Raw genomic sequence first — 8,393 nt, forward strand, 5'->3', positions numbered from 1 at the left:
CAATGGCCCCCGGGCCACCAAATTTTGGGGACAATAGGTTCGCTCTGTTAGCGGAATGCCCCCAAGCAAAACGTAAAAAAACGATATATAACCCCATAGTTTTTCCCGAACTACCTAAAACCAAACAGAACAATCCAAAATTCCTTACTATTTCAGCAAGTGATTCAACAAAACCAATATCGAAGTACTCGTGTTTTGCAGTGCATAAAGCTTTGAAAGCTAAAAGCAAAGAAATAATTTCTATTTCCGAGCTGAGGGATGGTAATTTGTTGTTGCTGGTAAAAAGTCCAACAAGGGTTTTTTAAATACAAAGCGATTGAATGGAATTTGCGAAGTAAAACTAAGCTATCAAGACAACCTTAACTTTTCCAAAGGTACAATGTTTGCACCATGTCTCAATAGTGTCCCTGAAGATGAAATTATTGAAAACATGAAGGAGCAAGTTGTAGTAGGAGTCTATAAATTCAAAAAAAAGGTGGACAATACCTTCGTTCTCCAGTGTGACCCTTCTTACTTTCGACTTATATGAATTACCTGATAAAGTGGAGGTTTCATGGCGCTCAGCACGTGTAAGACCATATTTTCCAAATCCAATGAGATGTAAATCATGTCAACTCTTAGGGCATACCACTAAAAGGTGTAACAACAAACCTGCGTGTGAAACTTGTAATTTCCCTACTCACGGCTCAGTACAATGTTTGCGCACCTTATGCGCTAATTGCGCTGGTGAGCACCCATTATATTCTAATACTTGTCCAAAGTACATCCAATATAAAGAAATTCTCAAAATTAAAACTGAGAACAAATGCACGATGCGTGAGGCTATAAAATTACATAAAGCACAAGTCCCCAGTCTTCCTAACACTACTTTTGGAGAAAAAGTAAAACAAATCGAATCAAACAATTACAACAACTCAAAACTTCCTAGATCACATTCCATTCATGTACCTTCCGAATCCAACAAAACTTCTTCTGAAGAGTCCCACCCTGACACTGTAAAGAGCACTAACACTGCTCAAATACATCTTACTCCAAACGCCAACAACAACTTAAATACTTGAGCAACCTTTTCTTACGCTCTAAAACTAAATTATGTTCCAGAAAAAAAACAACACAATAAATCCAGTAAACTCTCGATCTCTCCCAGTTGTTTCTCTCAATTCTTCCTTCCACAGCATTCTTAACAGCTTTCCTAATAATTCCACCCCTCAAGCTACTAACTCCACTCATTCATTTATCAGCGAACTACAATCTCACCACACTTCAAATGCTTTTATCAACAACTCACAAACCAACCCATTAATTACTCAACAATATAGTCCAGTCATTATACTCGTAGTAAGTTCACCTCGGAATTCGATATACCCATTTATATGTCTGTAAATACTTGTATATTGACACTCTAAAGTTGTCTCAAGGCCTACATATGATAGGTATACTATATAAATGGGTATATCGAATTCCGAGATTCTTACCTAATTTAAGCTTAAATGACTGGACTAATACAGTCACCCAGACCATGATCAGATTATGCCAACTTTCGACGATGAAGAAATTTAATCCATTCTTCTTTGTCCTATTTGCTCTATGTTCAATAGACTTCAATGGAACATAAAGGGCTTCTATAACAACTACACTGAACTTGAAATTCTCATTAATGAAATCTCCCCACACTTCATTGCCTCACAAGAAACTCATCTTGCTGCAAATAAAGACGCTTTTGTACCAAATAAGTATGTTGGCTATTTCTTAAATTTACCTCAGAATTTAACAAACAAACAAGGTACTGCTGTTTTAGTAAGAAAAGACATTCCACATTAATTCCTCGAAATCCATTCATCCATGTAGCTTCTTTAGCCATTCAGATATCCATAGAATTTAAATTTACGATTATTTGCTTGTATATTCCCCCACAACAAAATTTCACGCTTACTGAGCTGCAGCAAATTCTCTCCTCAGTACCCAAGCCCGTAATCCTGGTTAGAGATATGAATTCGTGGTCCCCATTATGGGGCTCCCCCCGAACCAACCAAAGATGATTAATTCTGGAAAACTTAGTTCTTACAGAGAATCTTACCGTATTGAAAGATAGTGCCCCGACTCATTTTTCAACTCATAATTCTTTTACGCACGTCGACCTATCTATTTGCTCTACCAATATAGCTCCAAAAGTGAATAGCCATACTCTGGATAGTTTGTGTGGTAGCGACCACTACCCAATAGTAACTGAAATTGCAACGTCTTCCTTTGCAAAGGCCTTTCCTAAACCAAAGTTCCTGACAGGAAAAGCAGACTGGCCTAAATACACGCAAAAGGCAATTATGTTCTGCGATCAAATCCCGGTAACTCAAAATGTCAATAAAGAGGCGGCTAGGTTAGGTTAGGTTAGGTTAGATGGCTGATCAAAGATCGCACGTGGACTATACGCAGTCCTTTGTGATGCCATAGAAAATAGAACTCCCGTGTTCGGACTTACAGATCGGCAAAACGTTTGGTGCCCGATACAAATTTGCAAATAATAATACCCAACGATTACCCTCCTCCCGCCCAACCGACGCGAGGGGCGCAATCCGCGAACGAGCGGAATTAGCCGAGTCATAAAAGGCAAGAGAGTTTTAAGCGATGCAATCTTAAGCTGCTCAGCTACAAAAACAAAAATTTCAACAGCCGAAATTAAGAATTAAGTAGATTAAAGTTTATAATTTTTAAAAATTACTTTTTAAGAGTAGATAAAATAATTTTTTTAATGGTAAAGAAAGAGTCTGTTAGATCAAATGTGCTGGAATGAAAATTGGAATCATGGGATATACGGCGGAACTCAAACTCAAAATTTGTTCTAAAAAATTTTAAAAGTAAGGGTCTAAACTGCTGGTAGGGCGAGCGGGAACGTTAAAATTAATATCAGATAAGAGAGATTGGCTACAGACTGACCCATTCATGACTTTTACAAGAAATATTATACCAAGCATCTCCCTACGACTAGTGAGTGTCGGGAGATTTATAAATTTTAAACGGTTAATGTAAGGGGGAAGATTTAAACTGGAATCCCAATGCAAATGATTTAAGGCAAAAAGTAAAAATTGTTTTTGAGCGGACTCTAACTTATCAGAATGGACTTGGTAACTAGGGTTCCAAACCACAGAAGCATACTCCAATATAGGCCTCACCAGAGATGTAAAAAAAATTTTTGTGGTAAGCGGATCTCTAAATTCTTTAGACCAACGTTTAACAAAACTAAGAGCGCCTTTAGCTTTTAAAAACCGTGGAAATTGCGTGAAGATTAAAATTGAGTTTGGGGTCCATAGTTACTCCCAGATCAACAAAACTCCATACTTGCTCCAACCTAAAGTTTTGTATTGCGTATGAGGTAGGGTCTACAGCTCTACGTGGAAAGCACATCGTTTTACATTTTTTAAGGTTCAATGGCATGTTATTTCTATCACACCAAGAAACTAGGCTGTTTAAGTCTGTTTGCAACTGACATCTTTCGCTGTTTGAAGTATCAGCTGATGGCCTCGAGCTAGTGCTGCTAATTTTGCTATTTTCTACATATTTATATGCTTAAAATAAATATGAATCTGAATCTGTTTGAAGTATACGTTTTAAAAAGCTTTACATCGTCAGCATATAATAAAACTTTTGAAAACTTAACAACAGATGATATGTCGTTAATAAATAACAAGAACAGAATTGGACCCAGATGGCTACCTTGAGGAACGCCTGAAGGAACATTGATTATGTCAGAAAAAGTATCTTTAAATATGACTTGTTGAATTCTATTACTAAGATAAGAAGCAACCAGGGTTCTCATTTACTACTCCGTAGTAGCAAAATTTCTAAAATTATTGCTATGCTATCGCTTCCGCTCTCACTTTGTCGGGAGCCGCAGCATAGCCTTAGCATAACAATGTAAAGTATGTGCTCTACTCTGCTCCGAGTTTTGTTGGGTAAAAAACTATAGCTGGAGCGGGAGCAAAAAATTAAATTCTGCGCTATGCTCTGGCGTAGCGGTAGCAAAAAATTGGGAGCGGTAGCACATCAGAGCAAATGAAAATTTTCATGTGCTACAGCTTCCGAATGTGTTTGTTGTTTTTTTTTTTCTTTTTTGCTATTTTCTGGCATAATATTTGAATTAATTGAATAATTCAAACAAAACAATGTTATGCAAATCATTTTGGCACTTGTTGCGTCAAGTGCCTTTATAAATCTAAAATCAAATATTTTAAGAAATATATTAATAAAGTGAATTAGATAATAATTGAATAAATTATAAATTTTTTTATTATTATGTAAAATATTTACCAATTTTATATTACCAAAAACATCATTCAATTCAAATGTATTACAATGCTCAATTACTATGAATTTTCGAAATTAATTTTAACTATGTACATATACTTTCCCCCTTTTTTATATACATTAGGGTGTTTTTTTTTTGAACTATTAATTTTTTTCAGTCCCGTCACGAAATTTCTTGAAATACCCCAAAAAAAAATTCCCTGAAAATTTTAGCCTAAATATTTACATTAAGAACTGGACCGAGGCATGTAAAAATTTTCCATAGAAAATACACTAAAATCCTGATTTTTATCTTTAAATTCCCACAGATCAGAGAGGTATTTTTATGGCATTTTTATATGTGCGGAAAAATTGCAGAGGGAATATAGCGCGGGAATTCCCGCAATTGTTTTATTGAAAGAAACATGAATGACGGGAATTCCCGCAATTTACGCGAATGTGTTAATCCATTGCACTGTGTATTTGCAGTTCTATTCTACCATTCCCAATATTTAGTAATTTTATAATTTTTTAGGAAGAATCAGTTTGAAATTGTACGCATATACATACTTCAATGTATATTGCAAAGAATCGAAAAGATTTCTGTATATCTAAAATTATAATAAACCTTTTTATCAACACTCCAATTATTCCGCTTTATCTTTACGTTAGATATCGCGTTTGGTTTGTTATGAATGCATTTGCGTCCTTGACCAATAATCTAGCAAAGTATCCGCAGTGCCTTGACGATGAAAATTCCAATGCCATTTTTTGTTGTGATATAAAAAAAACTACCTGGTTAAGAAGCAAAATCAGTATAACCCATAACTAAGCATGTTTGGAAATGAAAATTTTTACTTATTTCTTTCTAGTTTTGAATTACTAAAATTTTCAAATGATTCTTACATAAATTTTGAACAAATGCTTATGATTTGAAATATAATTTTTGTATTTATGAGCTGTATTGAATTTTAGCATAAAGAAATAAAATGTATCCTATGTCCTTACCCTGCTTCTAAACTACCTCCCCACCAATTTTAAGCCAAATCGGTTCAGCCGTTCTTGAGTTATAACCGACTTTCTTTTATATACTTGTACCATACTTGTAAATGTCAGAAAATAGCAAAAAAGAAAAAAAAAACAACAAACACATTCGGGAGCTGTAGCACATGAAAATTTTCATTTGCTCTGATGTGCTACCGCTCCCAATTTTTTGATACCGCTACGCCAGAGCATAGCGCAGAATTTAATTTTTTGCTCCCGCTCCAGCTATAGTTTTTTACCTAACAAAACTCGGAGCAGAGTGGGCACATACTTTACATTGTTATGCTAAGGCTATGCTGCGGCTCCCGACAAAGTGAGAGCGGTAGCAAGAGTAAAATGAAATGCTACGAGAGTAGCGTAGTTTTTCAAACTCTGGAAGCAACCCATTTTAGAAATATTGGTTGAAAACCAAGAAGATCAAGTTTATTCAAAAGAATTGAATGGTTTACTTTATCAAAAGCTTTACTAAAATCTGTGTATATAACATCAGTATTCTTATTCTCCCTAAAGCCCGTTGATACATGTGATACAAATTCAAGCAAATTAGTTACGGTAGATTTCCCTTTACGAAAACCGTGCTGAGAACAAGAAATTAGTGGAGAGATCCGGAAGGTTATGTCGTCTGTTATAATTGCTTCAAAAAGTTTAGGTATTGCAGACAACTTTGCTATTCCCCTATAGTTTTCAATAGAAGACCTAAATCCACTCTTATGCAAAGGAATTATAAATGACTTTTTCCATATGGATGGAAATAAGCCTTGCATAAAAGATGAATTAAATAGTTTTGTTAGGGGTTGGTATATATATTTGGCACATTTCTTAAGAAAGCATGAGGGAATCAAATCTGGGCCATAATTGTATGATTGTTCTAACATATTTAACTGATTTAAGACGTCTGCTTCGGAAATGGTAGGTGCATTAATGACAGAAATCGGACATAACTTGTGCTGATGCGGAACATTTTGTGGAGAGTAATTGGACCTAAAGAATTCAGCGAACATATTAGAAATGGTGTGATTGTCACTAGACATACTAGACTTATATTTCATAGCGGACGGAAAATTAGAAATCCTGCGTTTGGAGTTGACGAAACCATAAAACAATTTTGGATTACGTATAATATTATTTTTTACTTTATTTATATAATTACTATAACATATTTTGTTAAGTTCAGCAAATTGTCGACGCAATTTAGAATATTTTGAATAGTTAGCAGCTAAACCAGTTTTTTTAAAAAGTTTAAAAGCACGAGATTTTCTATTTTTTAATTTACATAATTCTTTCGAAAACCATAAATTAGAACTAATTTTTTGAGTAGCAACACACTTCGGAACATATTTTTCAAATAAGTTTACAATAGTTTCATTAAAGTGGGAAGCACTAAATTCAATACTGCCACTGTAATCTGGCCAAGTTATTTTAGAAAGTTAGTCTCAATTAATAAATGTTTTTAATCATTTGTAATAAAAAATTAATTCTATTATGCATCAAATTACAAATTGTTTCATGAAATATATTTAAATTTCGCATTTTCTTTGATTTTCATTGTTTTAAATTTTTATTAGCGATCTTGAACGGCGGCAACAAATTCCTCCGTTCACATATATTTTTGGTATAATTTCAATCTGGCCGTTCCAGTCATTCCAATTGCAAAATGTCAAAACCTACCCAATCCAGTCAACTGTCAAAGTTCGGTAGGTGAACGGCTCTCACATTTCCAGTGACAGGAGAGTTGGGGATCTCTTTATCTCTGGTTGTGATCATCACTAGATTTCCATGATACGCACGGTAAGTTGAAATCTTCCAAAACAATCATGGAATCAGTATCATTAACCATTGAGAAAACATTACTTATTAATGAAGCATGCTGCATATATACAGATATGTCAGAGTGAGGCGGTATATAAGACAATGTTAAGTAGATATGGCCACTATTAGCGCAAATACGAATGCACTTAAATTCAATGAAGTCTGCATGCGGAACATCGACTTCTTCAGATGGAATTGAAGAATGAACAGCAAACAAGACACCACCTCCTTTTCTGTTCATATCTAAAGATTTCGAATTCGCTGTTGAATATTTCGTTATCAAAAATGTGGGGCTTTAGCCAAGTTTCTGTCAAAGCAATGATTTTAAAATTACAATGAATGCTATTTAGATACAAATCAGTAAGTTTTGTATTAAGCCCTCTAACATTTTGATAATAAATAATCAGCGAATTATTGTTAATTAGTTTTTTGTATCAACGTGATTTCTAGGCATTTTAGAGATAACTACAGGGGGCTTATCACGTTTGTGCTCGAATTCGCGCACAAAGACCCCAGATGGCCAGAATGAGTTGTCAAGTAACAATTGAAAATTGTCAGCGGATACGTCGATCTTAAACGAGGAAATATCTGTGTTGTATTTGAAATTAAATTTACGGATGTCTGTATCTACCGTTTTTAATTTCGACAAGATGTAACTTTTTATATCCTCGACTGTGGTATCCGCAGCAAGTCTCGAGATAAAAATTACTTTTTTCCGCGGTATTACCACTAAGTTTTTATTAGCTGACTTGGAGGTATTTGGAGGCGGATCTTGAGAAGTTTTCCGCTTACCGTATTCAGTAACAGTTTTCTCTGCGTCCTGAGCAGACGAAACCTTCTCTCCTTGATGACAAGGGGATGCAAGATTTATGAGGCAAATAGCGGGTGGGGGCATTCTTTTTAAGGAAGATACATTGGTATCTTCATCAGACGGACGTTTTCGTTTAGGTTTTGGATTCTCATCCCGAGTATTTATGCATTGAAATGATTGAAACAGCATTTCATAACGCCTCAATTTTTCAGTAAGGATTTCAAGCTCTCGACCAATCTCGCCTGCTTAAAACCTTTAAACAATTCAATTTCAGTTGGTCTGCATTTCAAGCGAGACCAGCGCAAGCCCTTACTGTAAAGAATGGAATCCAAAATCCTACCTGTCAGTCCAGCACATTTAAGATGGGCAAGCCCATCACAAAGCCAACAAGAAATGTTCATAAAGATATGAACATGAAAGTTTTGTAACCTTAAGATAGAATTATATATAC

The sequence above is a fragment of the Bactrocera tryoni genome, unplaced genomic scaffold (genome assembly GCF_016617805.1).
Source record: "Bactrocera tryoni isolate S06 unplaced genomic scaffold, CSIRO_BtryS06_freeze2 scaffold_11, whole genome shotgun sequence".
Taxonomy (NCBI): domain Eukaryota; kingdom Metazoa; phylum Arthropoda; class Insecta; order Diptera; family Tephritidae; genus Bactrocera; species Bactrocera tryoni.